This window comes from Camellia sinensis, chromosome 12 (genome assembly GCF_055761805.1).
Source record: "Camellia sinensis isolate YWXY chromosome 12, ASM5576180v1, whole genome shotgun sequence".
Taxonomy (NCBI): domain Eukaryota; kingdom Viridiplantae; phylum Streptophyta; class Magnoliopsida; order Ericales; family Theaceae; genus Camellia; species Camellia sinensis.
The window spans coordinates 2,262,302-2,284,343 of record NC_138972.1 but is presented as its reverse complement, the minus strand read 5'-3'; the positions used below and the strand labels follow the sequence as shown (position 1 = coordinate 2,284,343).

The 22,042-nt window shown below is 42.4% G+C and overlaps 1 long non-coding RNA gene and 1 pseudogene across 2 annotated transcripts; one reads left to right on the top strand and one right to left on the bottom strand.

The window, feature by feature from the left end:
- The first annotated feature begins 232 nt into the window (after positions 1–232).
- Positions 233–1,712, top strand: LOC145804383 (uncharacterized). Its single transcript, XR_014345988.1, has 2 exons — positions 233–340; positions 1,609–1,712. It is a non-coding gene; the product is annotated as an uncharacterized LOC145804383 (long non-coding RNA).
- A 1,417-nt stretch (positions 1,713–3,129) lies between these two features.
- Positions 3,130–21,740, bottom strand: LOC145789324 (phosphatidylinositol 3,4,5-trisphosphate 3-phosphatase and protein-tyrosine-phosphatase PTEN2A-like; annotated as a pseudogene). Its single transcript, XR_014345985.1, has 12 exons — positions 21,321–21,740; positions 20,083–20,183; positions 7,288–7,345; positions 6,852–6,917; positions 6,280–6,447; positions 6,064–6,150; positions 5,920–5,984; positions 5,770–5,846; positions 4,784–4,830; positions 4,525–4,650; positions 4,138–4,211; positions 3,130–3,925 (listed from the first exon to the last, which is right to left on the bottom strand). The product of XR_014345985.1 is annotated as a phosphatidylinositol 3,4,5-trisphosphate 3-phosphatase and protein-tyrosine-phosphatase PTEN2A-like (transcript).
- Between the last annotated feature and the right edge of the window lie 302 nt (positions 21,741–22,042).

Below are 22,042 nucleotides of genomic sequence, written 5' to 3'. Positions count from 1 at the left end.
CAGTATGCATAGTTGAATTGTTCTGTTGGGATATGAAGTCAGGAAGAAGGGTGCTCCCCACAATTGTCTAGATGATGCAACTGCTGCAATGAAACTAGTTCTGGCCAAGATAGAGTCTGGATTTGACAATGCTGTACCGCTGGTTCGTGAGGGTGTGAGTTTCGAAATTTAAGTCCTGCTTGCTTCCAAACGAATATAAGAATGTCAATTCATTGCATCTTTGACCTTGTAGGTGCCTGAGATCAAAAAGACAAAGCTACTTCTCCATAGGATACCAGTCAATGTGCCCGGTGAAGAATTACATAAAATTATTCCTGGAGACTTTACAATTGAGATCAGGGTCAGAATATCTATAACCGTTGTTTTAATTTATTGTTTGGATGAGCTTGATTAGTGGAACCCGGTAATACGTATTCCATGCATGTTACCTTGCCCATATGTTGGGACTATTGTTTATGTTCCTGCAAAGACCTCAGTACTATGCATTAGAAATTGATCCTGGGATTAGGATATCTGTTGACTGGGAAATATTGTTGACCTTTTGCGAGATTTTCATTGCAATGAACTGCACAATGATAGCATTGGGTCTATACTAAGGTTGTGTTGGCTAGGTGAATCAACCTTTCCTCATAATCGAGAAGCGGAATTAGCACTTGGGTAACTTGAGAGATTCTTCTTATTTACCTTTCTGCATAAGCTGATTTAAGTAGAAGTTCCATGTATAAATTGGAGCAAACATGCAAGAATAATTTAAGCTAAAAGTTACCTGTTTTAAGCTGTACCAAACAGCTACATTGAACTACTTAAAGATTTTCATTTAATGTTTAGGGGCTTTGATAGTTTGCCCCTAAAAAGATGCTCAAAAGTGTAGTTGCCCCCCCAAAATATTTATTTGAACAATTTGTTCTTTGAAAATGTTTAAAACTACATTTGGCCCTCTAAAACTTCCCTTAGTTAGGGGGACATTACTACAGTTGATTTAAATTTAGTGGCAATTTGCTTCAATTAATCATTTAGGGGGTCAATTGCACCTTGAACATTTTCCAGGGACAATTTGCTCAAATTGATCTTTTGAGAGACCGAATCACACTTGAGCATACAGTTGTTAAAAGCTCTTAATTTAATTTAATTTTTTTGCGGCATCATTATGTGAACTGACAAGAAATTGACAATGTAAGAATAATTCTCAAGGATGAGATCTTTCTTGCTCGAAGGGTGGCCCATATCCTACAAATATTTGAAAAAATAGATGGTGGGCCAGCAACTTTTGCACTGACCATAACTTAACTTAGACGAACAATAATATTTGTTCGATACATCATGAAACGTGTCATAAGGTAATTGCTTATGCAAAATGTGAATATTGAGCTTGAAGGGAAAGGTCGATTTTGTTTTTGGATAAACATCCAATTAAGTGCTTTTAATGATGTTATGAACTTATGACAGCATAAGGTAATGTATGCAACACAATGACACACACACACACACTCTCTCTCTCTCTCTCTCTCTCTCTCTCTCTCTCTTAATATTAAAATTTAAGTATATTGTAGGCTCTTTTTTTCCCTGTTCATTATTGAAAGGCTGACGTGGTGAATGATTTGGTGGCAGCCCAACAAAAAGGCTAGAGGAAAGAAGTATTTTGCCTTTGCCAATTTTAAGAATCAAGAAGAGGCAGATCAAGCATTTGAAAATGTCGATGGATACCGAGAAAAGGTATTTCCCGGATGAGAATTTCTCTATATCTTGCACAACTTCTACTATCTGGAAAAGGTGGCCCGTGTACGTAGCTATATGTATATCCTTACTTTCCCTTGAAAGCAACAACTGAAGCTAACCCTGATGTCACATAGCTTTGCTAGTTTAGCGTTAAAACTTCATCTCATCTCTAACACAAACGTATTCTTCTTTGTTTAGGTGTGAAAACCTAATACTCCTGTAACTAGTGCCTTTGGCCTGTAATTCATTAGTGCCATCTCTATACAACATTTTCTTGTGGTTTTTATTGATAAACTATCTCATGCATAGGAATTAAATTTTGAATTTTGTTGATGCCTTGTGTTAGGACTCGTATGGACTACCACATAAATGTGTTTCATTCCAATATGATTCTGGATCGATTGATAGCTTTTGTGTTCGTAAAATGACAAGTGGGGATGTTCTTGGCCAAGTTTCATCGAGGAAAAGATCATTCCAAGTTGAGGAGACCACCACAGGCGAGTCCAAGAAGTTGAAGTCATGTTAGGAAGCTGGAGAGCAGACTAAGGCAGGGTCAAACCTTTGTGATGGTCACTTGAAGGAGATTGAAAGACTGAAGTAAGAACTGAGACAGAGGGATGAGGAAATCTCTGACTTGAACAAGATCATAGTTGCTCTTACAAGGAAACAAGGACTTTTCTCTACAGTGTTGGATGCTTAAAAGAGTGCCTTTTAATTGTTGGCATTTTTGGCGGTTGGCAGGTGAGTTTGGCGGGAGAGTAACCCAGGGATGGTGATTATGACTCTGCTGCTGAATTTTAAATGAGATTCGGAGGGATAAAATGTAGTGGTTGTGGTTGGATGTGCTTGCATTGGTGGCATGGCATCATTTTGGGTACGACTTTACTGCTTGTGTTTGGAATTTTTGGTGCTGATGGAACCAAAGGGTCTTTGCTACTAACACTCCGTGCCAAGAAGCATGCCATTAACTATTTCATATTTTTTTATTTTTTATTTTTGGTGAACTCTCTATTTGTTTGAACTATGGGGATTCCGTCTAGTATAGAATAGCAGTATGAACTGATAGTCCTAGTGTTAGGATGTACTGTTTAATTATTTTGATGATTATGGAAACTTCTAGAATTTTCTGGCAGCTTGTTCAAGTCATGGTTAATTGCCCATCGTTCTGCTCGTGTTTTAACAAATGGTTATGCGATAAGTCCAGTGGATAAATATTTGGAGACCTTAATTTGTGTCATTCATCATTTTGTGTTGATCTTATCCTTCCAGCAAGATTGAACGGTAATGACATCAGTGTTTTTTCAGTTCTTATGTTATTATGAGTTGTATGAGAAAATTAATTTTCTTGCAAATTTCATTTTCCTACAAAACAAATTTAGATTTTTTTATTTTTATTTATTTTTTTTTTCATCTTAATCGAGCTAACATAGTAGTACAAGCAGCAGAAGCCTCTGAGTTTTCACTACAGAACTTTCAGAACAAATTTTTAATACAGTGAAATAGTTGGGTGTAGGGTCAAACTGTTATGATCTATGCTAACTTGCAAAGGAGAGAGTCAATGTGACCAAAAAATATAAACGAATTCAATAGATTCAATGAAAATACTTTCCCACCTAAAGCAGGAAGAAAAAAGAAACAAAAGTGAAAAATTGTTTCCCAATTGTTCAACTACGAGAGTTTGGAACACAAATGTACTCACCAGATGAATCTCAATGGTACTTCACTCTTCCAAAATCTTCATCATCTCCAAAAGTAAAAACAGAAGCATCAGCTGCAATTGCTTTGATGTCGTCACTCATCCTTCCCGACTCCAATCTTCCAGCCCCATCAATTTTTGCTTCATTGGTCACATTACTCTGCCTGGACTCCTTGCTGAGTGACAGAGCTGTCATTTGATGATCCACTCTTGGGCCAGATTCAAGATGTGCAGGAGGTCCAGCTCCAGAGTCTGCTCGAGCTTGACTACTCTTTGAAGACACGGTTTCCTCTCCATCACTGTCAGAGAATACATCATCATCAATGTCTTGGTTTTCAGAAACATTACTTTGATCGGGAGTAGTGGCCACTCCATCACTTGACGAAGGAGAATTTCCCACTCTTCCGTCAGATCCTTTGCTCGGCTATTCAGCTTTTTTCTTTATTGGAATAGAACTGTCGTAGTCTATCATTACGATTTCAAGCTGGAATCCCGGGGAAGGAATTTTCGTTTGCAAAACACAATCAGTGAACCTCGGATCTGAGTGAATAAAAGCTAAAATGCAAGTGACAAGAGGGAGAAAAGATCTAATGTTAATACGTCTACTTCTCTCACATTTTAACAATACATATAAAGAAGAAAAAACTTCACAGATATGTTGTGGAAAATATCATAATGGATCATGAACTGAAAGTGTCACAACATGAAGGGTGCACTATTTACCTTGTCAAACCCATCAAGATCCAAATCGTATATCACAATTCTATTTTCCATCATTGTTGTATTCAACCAACTGAAAGAATAAAAATTAAAAAGAAAAAATGAATGAATGAAATGTAAAATCTACATTCCTAGTAGAAATTGAGGCCTTGGAGAACCTAATGGTTTGCATATTAATTTCTTCTAACAAAGAGAGCGATATTCATAGTGACACTTGAAATGACTAGGGAAAATCTGCATGCTCATTCATTGGTGGACAAAGTTGATAAATGAACCTAAAGATTTATCTTTCCTTGGCATTCTAGGCATATCTGGATCGAAATTATATGCTATTTATGGTTAAGAATGCAAGTAACGGAAACAAAAGAAGAAAGAAGGTCTAGAGACCAGTAAAATCTCCGTGACAGTCATGAAAATGGAGCTTGAAATCCCCACTCAACTCTGTCAGACCAGGTTCCCTTGGTAGAGCAAAGACCACAATCCCTTTTTTTTGGTGCACGGATCCAAAAATCTTCCGGCTGCAAAAATGAAACATATGAATAAGTTGGGACACATGAGCAAACAAAATGATACATTACTACAAAGATATTAACAAATGAATCCAAAAATTCACTCACTATGAAAAAAAAATGGAATTGAAAGAATATTTACCATTAGATCCTTCGTTTTTGGATGTTTTTTCGTTGAGAATAGAATTCCTGTATAGTAGTGAAAATGTGCATGTATGAGATAGCCACATAGGAAAAGAAGAAGAAGAAAAAGAAGTGAAATAGTAAAAATGGCATATTGTGAATAGCCTTTTTAACAGTGACATCAGAGTTCAAATTTCTTAAGTAGACTTTTAGTTTATTTTTAGTTTATTTTTAGTAAAAATCCAAAAAGAAAAACAAACAAACAAACACATCAAAACTAGAATGACAACTAAACTCGGATTTTAAGCCAATGAAACTCTTATTTCAAAGATAAATCTCATCTCACCTTCAGGCTTAACAACAACAAATCATGCATTCACAAGACAACTTTGAAAAAGTGACATATAAAATAAGAGAAAAGTTAGGGATCATGAAATTTTTTTCATGAAAATGATGGCAAAGCGTAGGTACATAAAACGGTCTAGGCTTCAAAAAGTTCCCCAATAAATAGTCAAACTCAGCCTTTCAGGACATAGCCAACAAAAAAAGTGCATTAGTTTCAAAGCTGTCTCTAATTCATTAGCCTAAAATATCTCTCCCTAAATCCTAGTGTGGACTCCAAGTTGAATAAAAAATAATTCCAGTTCTTTATTTATTTATTAAATAAATAATAAATAACTGAACTCTCTTTCGTCTCCATATATTGATCTACCATGTCACCCCCATGCTTGAACATAACTACGTACAAATCAAGTGCTTAGGGAAAGACAAGAGCAAAAAACAGTAGTAAAAAGCTCTTGAAAACAAATATGTAAACAACAATTGCGAAATAAATTATGACAACTTGTTGGATTGTAGCCAAAGCAACACAAAGGCACCCAAAGTGAAATTTGCCAACTGATAATGAACCTATAAAATAAATGTAAGACTAATTATTTCTTTAGATTCAAATGTCAATGGCACTTGGGAAGAAAAGAATGAGTAGGAAGGGGTGTCATGGATTACCGTTATGACCAGTTATAGTGATGGAAGGCCTAATCCAGTATGGGCAGTTGACGAGCCGAAATCCCCTAAGCATTCACCTACGAAGAGTAACTTTAGTACATTCTCAAAGATCAAAATGACATATTTAGGGAAAGATTATTAGAAGAGTACCTACGTCCAGGTTGATTTACACCATTGAAGTACGTTAAAAGGCGCTCAAAGTACTTTACATTTCTCTGGAAAAATAAAAAAATATGAGAAGTAATTAAAGAAATGTAATGTAATTACAAGATTCGATCAAAGTAGTTGACTAACAATTTGGCTTGGAAGAATTAGACTCTTTCCATCTAGGCATCGTTTCTGGTTATAGTACTCAATGCACTCCTCAGCTATTGGGAAGAACTGTAGAAGGAATCAAAACAGGGTAATAACAATGTTATAAAAATGGTGACACATAGAACCACTACGAATAACAATTTTCCATCTAAACACAAAGAACAACACTTCATGCTTTTGACTTCTAAATCTCACCTTAAGAAAGAGGAGGAGGCTAGAGATCATTAATCCTGTCCTTGCCATACCGACTTTACAATGAACAACTACAACATTCAGAATGTCCTTCTTTAACCATGTGTAAGCACTTTGACAAAACAGAGTTATGAGTTCAATCGGGGGGCAATTATGCACCAATATGAGGATCTAGTTTCCAATAATATGCAAAAATCTTCAATTTCATAAACATATATATATATATATATATATATAAGAAGGGAATCAAACACTTCTTATGGAACTGGAAAACTTGATACAAATGCTTCCAAAAGAAATTTAATGTGCACTGCACGAGATAACAAGCTGCAACATAATCAGATCAGTATTCAAGACAATTCAGAACTTGGTCTGATTAGGAGCAATGAGACCAGCTTATTGATAATGAATAAAAAAAATGAAGCAACTAAGCATTGTTATTCAACACAATGGGCATGCTAAAAAGCTAAAATTTGGAGCTCTAGGATTAACCACTATTGATATTTAGTTAAGGCTACAATTAGTTTTGAATACAGTGAAAATGCTCAAAAGACAAATGATGGTGAAAATCGCACCTTCCCTTCAAATAATGAAGCATCATACAATCTCTCCGAACAAAGATTGTATACTTTGTATTTTCCCTACATATAAAAGGTTAATTGCAGATATCAGGAATTCCGAGTAAATAACAAATGATATATGCAGTGAAAACGAGCCCACAAACATCAAAAAGCGCATTCATTCGAATGGCATTTTCCACTGAAGATAGAAAGACGTATTGACCTTGACATCATGTAGCAGCAGGCTGAGGAAGTAGAAAGATCAAAAATACCAAATGCAATAAAACCACAGCTCCATCCAAGAAATTCAGGACCATATCCATAACAATATTATGAACTTGAGGAACACCCTTGGTCACAAACAGCCCTTCTATAATTGTCACAAGAATCCTAACCCAAAGTCAAATAATGTCAAAATGTACTACTTTCGAATTCAAATTTAGATGTTTACCTTATGATGAGTTTCAAAAAACTTGATCACTTCTTCCATGTGATTGCAATAGAAACCCCGCATCAAATTTCTAAGACAGTATTAATATAAATTTATATACTTGTCAATAATCAGATTTGTGGTAGCCGAATAAAAGCAGACGCAGATAAGCAGTGTATATTTTCCCAATCAGTGTATAGTATGCATACGGCCCCGCCCCTGATGTTTCAGATGCCGAATAAGTCGAGCAGGGGGCCGATTAAAAGTTGGAATACGGCATAATGGGGGGGTCGAGTGAATAAGTACATGACAGATCAAGAGCGGGCCCTACCTAGAAGACCAGGAGCGTATATAAATAGAAGAACGACGAACAAGAAGAGGTATGTGAGAATTAGTACGCTTAACTTAAGACACACGCAATCTAGAGAGCATACACTGACTTATCTGTTGGAGTGCTAATTCTGGCACCCCGACCGGAGTGTTCATTCTTTTTCAGGCTACAAGCTTAGGATCTCGAGCGTCCCATTGGATCCAAAGAGAATTTCCAAATTACCTTCCCCACAATTGGCGCTGTTTGTGGGAATACTCAAATACGTTCATGGCAGGCATAACAGAAGACCCTCCGACAGTCACTGACGAGACCACACAGAGAGACAACCTCACTCCAACAAACATTCTTGGATCAGAGACTATCGTCGCAAGACGCACCTTGAACTTCGACTCACCCTCGACTTCAGCGCATGAGACAATACAAACGATCATGGAACAAGCAAAGCAAAATGAACAGAGGTTCGAGAACATGATCGCTGAGAACAAACGTCTCCGTCAGGATTTGGCCTTAGAAGTGGCGAAGTCCAAACAAGCTGTACACCAAGATCTGGAATGACCTCTGAGGGCAGGTGGTCGACGACCTCGAGCCTGACAACATGACACTGATAGCAACTCCGACTCATTATCCTCGGAGCCCAAGAAGAAGGGACGACCCGAAACTACCAGTTCCTCTGAAGAGAGTCCACGTATAAGGCATAAGCGAAGACAAAATGGTTCAGACGAAGAGGACCAGTACGATCCCTTTGTGCGTCGGATCGCAAAGGCAGTACTGCCCAAGAAGTTCAAAGCCCCGTCATTCAACTTGTACGACTGGAAATCAGACCCCATTGATCATATCCGTCATTATAAGCAAGCCATGACGCTGCATGCAGACGACGAGGCTCTCATGTGCAGAATATTTCCGAGCAATTTGGGGCCATTGGCCGTCAGATGGTATTATAAATTGGAGCTGGCGTCGATTAAGAGTTTCCATCAACTACAGAAATCCTTTCGGGCAAGATTTATCACCAACGAGGTCCACTGAAGCAAGCTGACTCTCTCTGGGCTATGCAGATCCAGCTGGGAGAAACTTTACGAGCGTATTCGGCGCGCTATTGGGAATGCTTTAATCTTGTCGATGATGCTTGCAATGACTCCATGGCCATTACTGCCTTTAAAATGGGTTTGCATCCTGATAGTGCTCTCCGCAGTTCCTTGACTAGAAGACCCCCCAAAACAGCCTGGTCGTTGATGAAGAAGGTTGAGGAATACTACAAAGTGGAAGATGACGCCTTACGGGTTAAAGCCGGAAACATGGCCAACAAGACGGCCCCTTCTGAAATTGCTCAGCCGTTAAATTCTGTACCACCATAGAGCCCTGAACCACAGCATCGGGCTAAACGAGACAAGAGACGGGATTCTCGCTGATCAAGTGACCAATGCTCCCACCGAGCAAATGAACAACTGCAAGTCGATAGCAGGCGCACAAGGCGCGCAGACAAGAAACATACGGAGTTGTCAGAGCCAATCAGCGCGGTTATGTCCAAAGTCCAACACCTTCCATTCTTCAAATGGCCGTCCAAAATGGTGGGACCTCCCGACACGAGAATACGGGATAGGCTGTGCAAGTATCACAAGGCTCATGGCCATGATACTGAGAGTTGTTATGCATTGAAGGATCACTTGGAGGAATTGGTACAAGATGGTTGGCTACAACAGTACGTCCGAAAAGGCAACTCAACCAAAGCAATAGCCTTAAGACAGGATTCACCTCCACTCGGCGTGATCCACATGATATACAGCCTGCCAATGTCATCCGTGGTACATACGATTCAGTCGAATCCCGACCCTTAAATCAATTCACTCAGCTAAACGGCCCCATGAAGCTGGGAGCATTGCTTTCGATGATTCAGATTTGGCCAGAGTGACACTTCCCCACATCGATCCCTTGGTAATCGAGTTACACATAAACTGATTCACCGTTGAGTGTGAACTCATTGATCCGGGGAGCACATCAGAAGTTATGTATTACAAGACATTCACCAAACTCGGCTTCTTCGAATCGGATCTTTCTCCGGCTCCTTATCCACTATTCGGCTTCAATGCCAATCCAGAATACCCGTTGGGAAAAATCACATTACCCGTTCGAGCGGGCTCCCGAACAGTGGATGTGGAATTCTTGGTCGTCAAGCTGCCATCGTCGTATAATCTCATCATGGGGTGAACTTGGTTGCATACTATGCAGGCCGTGCGAAGCACCTATCATCAGCTGTTACGCTTCCCGACAGAACGCGGCATTGAGCAAATCCGTGGCTCCCAAAAATCGGTACAGGCATGTTATCTCCTTGTTGGAAAGACGCCAAAGGAGTTGCAAGTGAATTCTATTAAGGTGCCGGATCAGGAAAGCCTCGACGATGTTGGGTGGCTCCCAAGTGAAAAGGCCACGGAAGCCCTAGATCGAGTTGAATTGGACGGAAACCCAGACAGGTTCTTCTTGGTCGGCGCCTCCCAGAATCAAGCCGACAGACAACAGCTAATTTCCTTCCTGCTTGGCAACCTTGATGTATTTGCGTGGACTCCATATGATATACCGGGTGTAGATCCGTCTATTTCATAGCACCGTTTAAATGTTGACCCTAAATGCAAGCCGATTATTCAAAAAATCCGGCGGTCAGCCACAGAGCACACTACCGCCGTTGTTGAAGAGGTTGACCGGTTGCTTGACGCCGGGGCAATCAGGGAAGTGACCTACCCTACATGGCTCTCGAATACTGTGGTAGTGAAGAAGAAAAATGGGACTTGGCGAGTCTGCGTTGATTTCATGGACCTAAACAAAGCCTGCCCCAATGATTGTTTTCCTCTCCCCAAAATAGACCAACTTGTAGATGTGACGGCATGCCATCAGTGTATGAGCTTCTTCGATGCTTACAGAGGCTACCATTAAATTGCCATGCATCCGGAGGGCCAAGACAAAACTGCATTCCTCACCCCAAGAGGAACCTATTGTTATAAGGTTATGCCTTTTGGGCTGAAGAATGCAGGGGCAACTTACCAAAGACTAGTCACTACCATGTTCAAGGAGCAACTCGGCCACACTATGGAAGTGTACATTGACAATATGGTGGTCAAGTCCAAAGAAGAGAAAACTCATCTAGCCGATCTGGAAGAAACATTCGACATTTTACACAAATACAAAATGAAGCTGAACGCTTCCAAATGTGAGTTTGGGATCGACTCTGGCAAATTCTTGGGTTACATTGTCAACCACCAAGGAATCGAAGCCAACCTGAGGCAAATCACAACAATCTTGGAGCTCGGCTTCCCTCGTTCAGTGAAAGAGGTTCAAAAGTTGATGGGGATGGCCACCGCACTCAATAGGTTCATCAGTTGGTCCACAGATCGCTGCCGACAATTCTTTCATACACTACGGCAGGGAAAGGCTTTTGAATGGACCACCGAGTGTGAAGCCTCTTTCAACGGCCTCAAGACGTACCTCCGATCAGTTCCACTCTTGACAACACCTTCGGCAGGTGACCCGCTCATTTTGTATCTGGCAGTTTCCGACCGGGCTGTCAGTGCCATACTGATAAAGGAAAAGCTGGGGGAGCAACGACCAGTGTATTATGTGAGCAAGGCAATGGTTGACGCCGAAACACGCTACCTTTTGTTGGAAAAACTCATTCTGGCCCTTATCATGGAAGCAAGAAAGCTGATGCATTACTTTCAGGGGCATACCATCAGGGTACTAATGGACCACCCCCTCCGGTCGGTACTCCGTAGTGCAGAAGCATCAGGGCACGTTTCAAAGTGGGCTCTTGAACTCGGCCAGTACAATATTCAGTTTCTACCTAGAACCTCAATCAAGGGACAGGTGCTTGCCGACTTTGTGGCCGAATTCACTGGGGGTCATGCTGACTTCAAGTCTGATGAAATTCGACCTAAGCCGAACTGGAGAATTTATGTTAGGGACATTTGGCTGTTGATGGATCATCCAATCAACGGGGCAGTGGAGCTGGAGTAGTAATCATGGCTCGCGACGGCGTAATAATTGAGCAGGCTATCAAACTTGGCTTCGAAGCATCAAATAACGAGGCCGAATACAAAGCCCTTCCACTCGGTTTGCAAAATGCACATCTTCTGGGTGCTCGGCGTTTGCTTGTATTTTGCGATTCAAAACTGGTGATCAATCAGCTAAAGGGGGAGTACGCGGCCAAAAATGACCCTATGGCGACTTACATGAAAACGGCTAACTCCTTGCTGGCAAAATTTGTCCATCATGAATTGAATCAAATAACACGTGATCAGAACACACATGCAGATGCCCTGGCTTGCCTAGCCTCCGCCATTAACTCAGAGATTAAACGGACCATCGAAGTAGGTTTCATCCCAGAGCCGAGCATTGGCCCTATGGAGGAAGTCCATGTCAATGTCATAGAGTCAGGACCGAGTTGGATGGACCCCATTGCTATATTCCTGTCTTCCGAACAGCTCCCAGCGGACAAGAAAGAAGTGCACAAGCTGCGAAACAAAGCCCTGCGATACTACTTGGATCCGCAAGGAAAGCCTTATAAAAAATCCCTTTCTGGTCCATACCCGGAATGCGTGCATCCGGACAAAGTCGAAGAGCTTCTGACTAAAATACATGAAGGCAGTTGTGGCGCACATTCTGGCGGGCGCTCTTTGGTTCATTGAGCTGTGACATAAGGGTATTACTAGCCGACAATGAGAGCCGATACCGAGTGTTACGGGAAAAAGTGCGAACAATGCCAGAAGTTCTCTCCTCTGATTCACCTGCCTGCTGAAGAGTTAAGCTCCATAACCAGCCCTTGGCCATTCGCTCAATGGGGACTTGACATCGTCGAACCGTTGCCTCGTGCCCCGGGTAACAAGCTATTTTTGATCGTTGCGACTGATTATTTCACGAAATAGGTAGAAATGGAGGTACTAACGCACATCTGAGATACCGACATAAAGAGTTTTGTATGGAGAAATATCATAACGCGGTTCGACATTCCCAGAGCACTCATATTAGACAACGGCACCCAGTTTGATTACGGAGTCTACCGGGAGCTTTGCAGCAAGTATGGTATTTGACCTACTTCTCCACCTCGGCTTATCCACAGAGTAATGGCCAAGCTGAAGCCTCCAATAAAACCATTTTAGACGGCATCAAAAAGAGGCTGGAGAAGGCGAAAGGCCGATGGGTTGAAGAACTGCCGAGTGTATTATGGGCTCATCATACAACACCGAGACAGTCCACCGGGAAAATGCCGTTTGCTTTGTGCTTCGGAACACAAGCAATTATCCCCATGGAGATCAGCCTCCCAACCTTGAAATCTAAAGTTTTTGATATGTGCCGAAACGATATGATGCTGGCTTTGGATTTGACTCTGATTGAAGAACGAAGAGACCGTGCCCTTGTTGCCATGGCACGGTACCAGCAGCAGCTTGCTAAGTCATATAACCAACGCGTTCAGCTACGCCGTTATGTACCAGGCAAATTGGTCCTAAAGAAAGTGCTTCCAGCTGCCAGGAAGCCGGCTGACGGAAAGTTAGGTACTAACTGGGACGACCCCTACCAGATCGACTCAATCGCGGGAACGGGGGCTTATCAGCTCAAAGACATGTTTGGCAGAAGTCTGCCACGGCCTTGGAATTCCACGCATTTATGTAAATTCTATCATTGACCCGACTTGTGGGGCACGATACTTGTTCTGAATGGTTCGCCATGTACATATTTCATTTTTGCAATGCAAAGTTTCTCGTTTTCTCATCGTGTAATTGAGTTCAAAAGCCTCCGGATTCGGAGCCCCATTGGTGCATGACACCTTTGGGCCGATTAAGCCTCCGGATTTGGAGCGGCCTTAGTGGATATCATGATTGGCCAAACTAAGTCTCCGAATTCGGAGCCCCATGGGTGCATGACACCTTTGGGCCGATTAAGCCTCCGGATTCGGAGCGCCCTTCGTGGATATCGCGATTGGCCAAGCTAAGTCTCCGAATTCGGAGCCCCATCCATGCATGACACTTTTGGGCCAATTAAGCCTTTAGGTTCGGAGCGCCCTTCGTGGATATCACGATTGGCCAAACCAAGTCTCCGGATTTGGAGCCCCATGGGTGCATTACACTTTTGGGCCGATTAAGCCTCCAGATTCGGAGTGCCCTTCGTGGATATCACGATTGGTCAAACTAAGTCTCTGGATTCGGAGCCCCATGGGTGCATGAAACCTTTGGGCCGATTAAACCTTCGGATTCGAAGCGCCCTTCGTGGATATCACGATTGACCAAGCTACGTCTCCGAATTCGGAGCCCCATTTGTGCATGACACTTTTGGGCCGATTAAGCCTCCGAGTTCGAAGCGCCTTTCGTGGATATCACGATTGGCCAAACTAAGTCACCGGATTCGGAGCCCCATGGGTGCATGATACTTTTGGGAGCCCCATCCATGCATGACACTTTTGGGCCGATTAAGCCTTCGGGTTCGGAGCGCCCTTCGTGGATATCACGATTGGCCAAACTAAGTCTCCAGATTCGGAGCCCCATGGATGCATGACACTTTTGGGCCGGTTAAGCCTCTGAAATTGGAATGCCCTTCATGGATATCACGATTGGCCAAACTAAGTCTTTGGATTCGGAGCCCCATGGGTGCATGACACCTTTGGGCCGATTAAGCCTCCGGTTTCGGAGCGCCATTCGTAGATATCGTGATTGGCCAAGCTAAGTCTCCGAATTCAGGGCCCCATCCGTGCATGACACTTTTGGGCCGAATAAGCCTCCGGGTTCGGAGCGCCCTTCGTGGATATCATGATTGGCCAAACTAAGTCTCCGGATTCGGAGCCCCATGGGTGCATGACACTTTTGGGCTGATTAAGCCTCTGGATTTGGAGCTCCCTTCGTGGATATCGCGATTGGCCAAGCTAAGTCTCCGAATTCGGAGCCCCATTCGTGTATGACACTTTTGGGCCGATTAAGCCTCTGGATTGGGAGCTCCCTCCGTGGACATCCCCATTGGCAAAGCTAAGTCTCCGAACTTGGAGACCCATTCGTGCATGACGCGTTTGGGCCGAATAAAACTCCAGATTCGGAACGCCCTTCGCGGATATCACGATTGGCCAAGACAAAAAGCCTTCGAACTCGGAGCCCTATTCGTACATAACACGTTTGGGCTGAATAAGACTTCGGATTCAGAGTGCCCTTCATGACGAAATTTAAAGCATACAAACATTCAAAAGGAAATGCTTCGTTAAGTTGACTCGGCAAAAGCCGTATATACAAGTTAAAGCATACAAACATTCAAAATGAAATGCTTAATTAAGTTGAGTTGGCGCAAACCATATAAACAAATTAAACACATGCAAGCATTCAAAACGAAGTTAGTTCTTAAATCAATTGATTTCACAAAGTGTATTAATACAAGTTGAAATACTCTAACATTTGAAACAGAGCGTCTTATTAATTTAGAAAATAAATACATAATTCGCACTTAATCTACATATGATCATTACAAGGTCTGCCTTTATTCGGCTGTTTCCTCATCATCACTCTTCTCAACTTCGAAAGCGAAAAAGGGGAAATCATCTTGCTGGTACAGCAGCGACGCCGAATTCACACTTGCTGCCTGGAGAGCCTCAGCTTCCTGAAGTGCCTTGATCCAACTGTGCTTAAATCCACGATTTTCACATCGGCAAACTTCCTCGGTGAGTTTCTCCTTGGTCTTCTCTATTCCGACCTTTCGGCCATCATGAAAGCCTTTTTCATTGGCCGTGGACCTCGCAGTCTCAATCGCAAACATGCTAGCTGTGTTCCGATCGGCAATGGCATGACTTATTAGCCTCTGGGTCACCCTCTCTTCCACAACCGAGTTAGGATGGCTGGCCGATTGAGACTCGGCAAACTTGATTTTCCTTAGTTCACGCTCGGCCTTCTCCGCGCGAGCTTCTAAGTTCTGAATGCGCTAATCTCTCTGTTCTATATCCTGCCGAGCGGCACAAAGACGCATGCTGATTCATAAGGGGTGTACAGCCCCTTCATCGCCCCATGAACGCCTTCACGAAACACTTCGAAATCCTACCGACCTACCATCGACTGCTGGACTTCGGGTGGAAAAATTTGTTGAGCGAACTCGACTGCCACATTTGGATCACGAACGATTGAATCCGCCTCTATCATTGGTCTATTCTCCACAATGATCGCAAAACTCAACGGGCATGGTGCCGCATCGGATTCCCTTCCAGAACGGGGTTGAGGAGATCTGCCCCGTGGCTGCTTGTCCCTCCTGGGTGACCTACTTCGACGATGAGGAGATTGGCGTCTCTCCCGATCCCTCGAAGTCCTACTTCCCGTGCGCATAGGTTCGCTACTTTGATTCATATCTCCTTCCAGCTCAGCTAATGTTCTCGCCTCTCCTCTACTGTAGAAGAAAAGTCTATTTGACATTCACACTTGTTTAACCTTCCTCAACGAACTGGACTGAATTTCTAACTCTGAGCATATAAATAGGATCTTCATGCACGATGTACACGCCCTATTTATTCCCTACGGGGGTAGCATCTCCAAGGTGATCTCGTTAATATTAAAACCTTAATAGCCCGCCGCCGATTGAGTCATGTGCCCCAACCGCCCCATGAACATCTGTTATTCGGCATTCTAGTTCATGAACTAGTTGGGGCAAGGGCAAATTTACCAATAAAGTTGACTTAAGTGTCCCAGCTCCTACATGAATCGATTTATCAATACAATATTCATGAGTCCATTTTATTCGGCTTTCCAGTTCATGAACTAGCTGGGCAAGGGCAGATTCGTTAATCTAATCGGCATATTTTCCCCAGCCGCCCCATGAACCTCTGTTATTCGGCGTTCTAGTTCATGAACCAGTTGGGGCAAGGGCAGATTCGTCAATCGAGTCGGCTTAAGTGCCCCAGCCGCTCCATGAAATGATTTATCAGTACAATATTCATGAGTCCATTTTGTTCGGCTTTCCAGTTCATGAACCAAGTGGGCAAGGGCAGATTCATCAATCTAATCGGAGTATTTGCCCCAACCGCCCCATGAACCTCTGTTATTCGGCGTTCTAGTTCATGAACTAGCTGGGGCAAGGGCAGATTCGTCAATCGAGTTGGCTTAAGTGCCCCAGCCGTTCCATGAAACGATTTATCAGTACAATATTCATGAGTCCATTTTATTCAGCTTTCCAGTTCACGAACCAGCTGGGGTAAGGGCAGATTCATCAATCTAATCGGCTTATGTACCCCAGTCGCCCTATGAACTGATCTATCAGCACCTCATGAATTCATTTTTATAGAAATTCATCAATCAAATTCATTAATAAAATCGGCTAATAAGTTTGCCGTCTCACGTAGTCTTGACATTTTGTTCTAACTGTTGATTCTTTTAATTATGTACTCATATAACAAACAGTATAAGCAATAACTTGAGAGCATAGAAAATTTTCATTTATAAATTGGACGCTAACAGCAGACATTTTACACATGAAAATCGGTTGACATCCAAAAAAGATGAAAATCTACTAACAAAAAACATTGCATCTAAGATGCCTACCAAAAACGAAAATATGCCTTGATCATTCCTCAGGGTCAGACGCCAGCGGGTCAACGTCCACCTGCTCGTACGGAATCGGTTGTGCCAATGTCATATTCGCAGCAGCGAGGGTTTTGACCCAGCCGTGTTTGAAACCCTGATTCTCAAACTTCAGCACTTCATGTGCATAGCTTTCCAAGGCGGCCTCTTGCCCAGCTTGGAACGCTTTGGAAATCTTGGAGTCAGCCTTTTCCCTTGCCTTCTTTGATTCCTCCAAGTCGGCTTCCAGCTTTGTGATTGCCTCTTGGGCTAACTTAAGCGCCTCCTCGCCGGCCTTTGCCTTTTCCTCGATGGCAAGCCTTAATTGATCGAAATTTCTAGCTCGCTCGGCCTCCGAGTTGGCTCTGGAGCGTTCCACCGCCGCTTGCGCTGCCTCATAATCAGCCCTTTGAGAGACTGCCACAATCTTGTTCTGTTCATTTTCAATTTCAGCTTTCAATAGGCCGATCTGTTCTATGGCGTCGTGTTGACGGCGGCCCATCTCGGCTATCCTGCCCACCGCCTATAAAACAAAGAAACAGCTGACAAATAATTAGAAAAATATTTACAAACGTGCATGCGTGAAGACGGAAGATTGCAGATAACACAAGTAACGTACCGATATGGCCGACTGAGCGGCCAAAGCAATTAACATTAGATTTGGCTCCACTCGAAATACGGCTCTGTCGACCGGCAGGGATATCGAGGAGGCCATGCTCAAGACCACAGCCGGGTCCCTCAAAGCCGAGAAGTCTGAGGAAATCGGCATATTTCTGACCCTTGGTTGAAACGTGAATGGAAGGACCAAATCCAACTCCTCAACTCGGGGCCGTTTATCGCTTTGGTCCTTTTCATGCTCGGCCTCTCGATCGGTGGGGCACTTTTCGCCCCTTTGATCACCTTCGTTGGCCTGCCCCACCTGCTCCATCTCGGCCATTTCAGGGTGAGCCGTCTCTTCGGTAGTAACCAGAGGAGTAGACTCAGCGACCATGGCCGGTGTAGACTCAGCGATTGCGGCAGGTGGAGTTTCCAATTGGACGGCCTCGGCCTCCGCCTGGCGGCCATCCTCACAGCGTTCTTCTTCCGCGCAAGTTGCGAAAGTGATTCCCCATCCATATCCTCTAGATAAGCGCTAGGAAGATCTCCTAAGTTTGTAAAAATGTCCTCAAAGACGTCCCCTCTGTCGATCGTGGATGGAGGGTCGAAAAAATTCAGCCCAGCCTCCTAAAACGCCGAATTGAAGGCTTTGTCTACCTCGGTTCCCGATTGGTACGGGTCCTCAGCGATCTGATCGACTACTTGTTCTTCTGCATGTTCCGAATCAGAGGCTTCTAAACCGATCTCCTTCAGACTTTTAAAGCTGGGGAAGATGAGGGCTGTAAGATGATCTTCGCCTCTTGGAACTAGAATATGGTCTGCTGCCGAAAACGTTGCGTAGCGTCGTCGGCCGAAACCAACACTTTCTTCAACTCATTGCCTGCGCAAACAAAACGGTTAGTACATGAAAGGAGAGCCGAATACACATGCAAAAATATAAGCAACTAGAATGAGCTATATGGCCACCTAGATCACCTTTTTGCCTTGGCACGGGATCTAGGCAATCTTCATCCTTGCCGAATTCCCAGTTACCTTGAACAACGACCATCACGTCATCAACACGCTTGCTAGAGCTGGCAAGCATGGTCACTAAATGATGATCGGTGTCCTTGGCCCTAAGAAAATAGTGTCCTAGACGGCCAGTGGACTTGGCTAAGACATAGCAATGCCGAATCGTAGGAATGCCTAAGTTAATCTTAAGACGACGGTTTAACTCTATGATCCCCATTATGATGCGAAAAAAATTCACGTTACGCTAGGAAGGGATTAGGCCCCAATGTCGAAAGACGACTCTCAAAAACGGATGAAGGGGAAAACGGATGTTGCCTTCAACAATTGATAGGAGAGGAAAGATGATTGTGCTCTTGTCGGTCCTCTGCATATTGGTGGTGATGGTTTCCACGAGTGACAGATGAAAGTCATCGGGGATGGAACAATGGCGTCGGAAGCCGAAAATTCGATCCGAAAAAAGGAGTGCTTTCAAATTTTTTGCCATTGTAGCCGGCCTAAGGATTATGCAAAACTAATAGTAAACGAGAAAATGGTATTGAGAGTGAAAGAGAAGAGAACTTACACGGAGCGGAAGGGATAATGAGAGACAAAAGAGAGTTGCGGAGGTCGCGAGGTGGAGGAGTTATACTAGAAGGCGAACAAAAAAATCTTGAGTATTCAAAGTATACATTCGAAGAGACAAAGTTTTAAACCACATTAAATGGAGGAAGTGTACGAAGAGGCGGGAACTTGTTATGATGACTAGAAAACATGTGCGTTCTGACACGCTTTGGAATGAGGTTAACTGCTGAATTTTTGACTTTTCAATATCGAAACCAAACACGCCGACTAAACAGAGTTAGTGGGGTGTTCGGGGGGCAATTGTGGTGGCCGAATAAAAGCAAACGCTGATAGGCAGTGTATATTTTCCCTATCAGTGTATAGTATGCATTCAGCCTCGCCCCTGACGTTTCAGATTCCGAATAAGTCGAGCAGGGGCCGATTAAAAGTTGGAATACGGCATAATGGGGGGGCCGAGTGAATAAGTACATGACAGATCAAGAGCGGGCCCTACCTAGAAGACCGGGAGCGTATATAAATAGAAGAACGACGAACAAGAAGAGGTATGTGAGAATTAGTACGCTTAACTTAAGACACACGCAATCTAGAGAGCATACACTGACTTATCCATCGGAGTGGTAATTCCGACACCCCGACTGGAGTGTTCATTCTTTTTCAGGCTACAAACTGAGGATCTCGAGCGTCCCATTGGATCCAAAGAGTATTTCCAAATTAACTGTCCCACAAGATTGAATCTAACATGAGCCATATTGTTTGTTTACCTCAAGAAATTCAAAAAATCCAGAGCTTATATCACCAGCAGGAAATCCCATAGCAATTATATTCTCAGTTATATAAGTCATATCTAGATCAAATCCTCCTTCCTGAAAACCCGGGCATTATCATGTTGGATCTCATTAGTGACATCTTAATTGAAAAGGAGTTATATTAAGCAAAGAAGTAATATAGACCGTTGAGAAAATGCATGAAATGATTAACTTTAATGTTATAATGCTATTTGATTACACAAAAATGACGAAACATCATTAAAAAAACAAAGAACTTAAAATCTTCAAAATTGAAAAATTTGAAGTATGCCATAAAATTTGTGGACAGAATCAATCTGTGACATCTTAATACCCAAAAATGTAATGTATGAAGCCAACAACAATGAAAGATCACATCTATTTCTAAGCATATTAAATGGCCATCATGTCAAAAATATTGGCTTGTTGTAAAGCTAATATCTTTAAAATGCTTGTAGAGCTTTGCTTACTAAGGTCAAAATCTTAGCTTACTGTTGGTTAAAGATAACAAATTGTACTGTAGCTTAAGATGAGTAAATGCTACATTTACTTTAATTCTGTATTGAGAATTTTTAAAGTGTTGTCCAGTCTTGAGGTCAATTTAAACAAGTGTTCCATTGTAAGGATTAATTTTGCTCAAGATAGATCGTGTGGGCTTGCAGAGCTGTTGGGGTAATTCCATATTTACCTATCAAGTATCTAGCCAACCAAGATGGTGGAATGCGGGATGCTAGAGTTGTTTCATCACTTGAAAGGGTAATTTATTTTGACAGTCATATGCTGGCAAAGCAAGATTATTACTGACAATGACATGAGAAATTACTTCATTAGATACAATTTCAAAAAATATAATAGTTCTTTTGGGTTAAAGGATCACATATTTTTTTTTGTAACATTTCAGTTGGAAGTAGTTTTTCAATCAACTAATTTGTTTATAGATCAAAACAAGGTAAAGCCGACAGTAAGATCCAAGACAAGTTCCCATCATTATATATACATATATACACAAATAAAGATACAATTACCCATGTGAATAACACAAAATATTAAGCACGGATTACAGACAACTATTCGAACAAGGTGACTGGTGATGAATACCTAAACAGTTCATGGGCATATATGAAACAGGAAGAGTAATTTTATTAATAAAAAATCTTAATTGAAGCTCAAAAAAAATATTTTATAATCTCAGCACTCGTGTCATTAGTAAGCTACCCGATATCTCCTTTTGTTTTAAGAGACAATATGGTGTGCCTTAACTTGAACCGCTTTCACTGCACTAAGAGAGGAGTCAACAAAACCTTTCGTCAATGATTCTAAAACACTTGATTGTGCAGTTGTTGAGGTGCCTTCATCTCCCTCACTTTTTCCAGAAGCTTTTGCAGGTAAATGCAATCCCATACTATTGGCAAGATGAGCAAAGGTAGACTTCACAACATTTCCAGTCTGTGAATCCTCTTGCCCTGGCTGTGGAAGTTTAATATTTTTGGCCCAAGATGAAATGCTAGAAGTAGGTAGCCTAGAAGATGAGCCATCTGCAGAACTATCTTGCCCAGAGATAGCTAGAGCAGAAGCTTTATCACCAGAGGCTTTACCAGGATGCAGAGACGATGAATCAACAATTTCTGAATTCATTCTGCTAACAAAACATATGTGGTCTGAAAATTGGTCCAAATATGTCCAAATATGAGGCCCAATTAAATAGCAGGAAAACAGATCACTGTGCTCAAGTAGGAACTAGAAGTCCACTTGAAGTATAAATTAAAACTAAACATAGAAGAACCGCACATGTTATACCTGGTTCAGTAAAAATAAGAACTACATGTTTCATGTAGAAGATTATTTATGAGATCTGCATTGATCGCCATTACATAGAATGCAAGTTTAGTGGTTGATATTATTGCATGCCCCAAGTAACAAAATCATAGGTTGCCTTG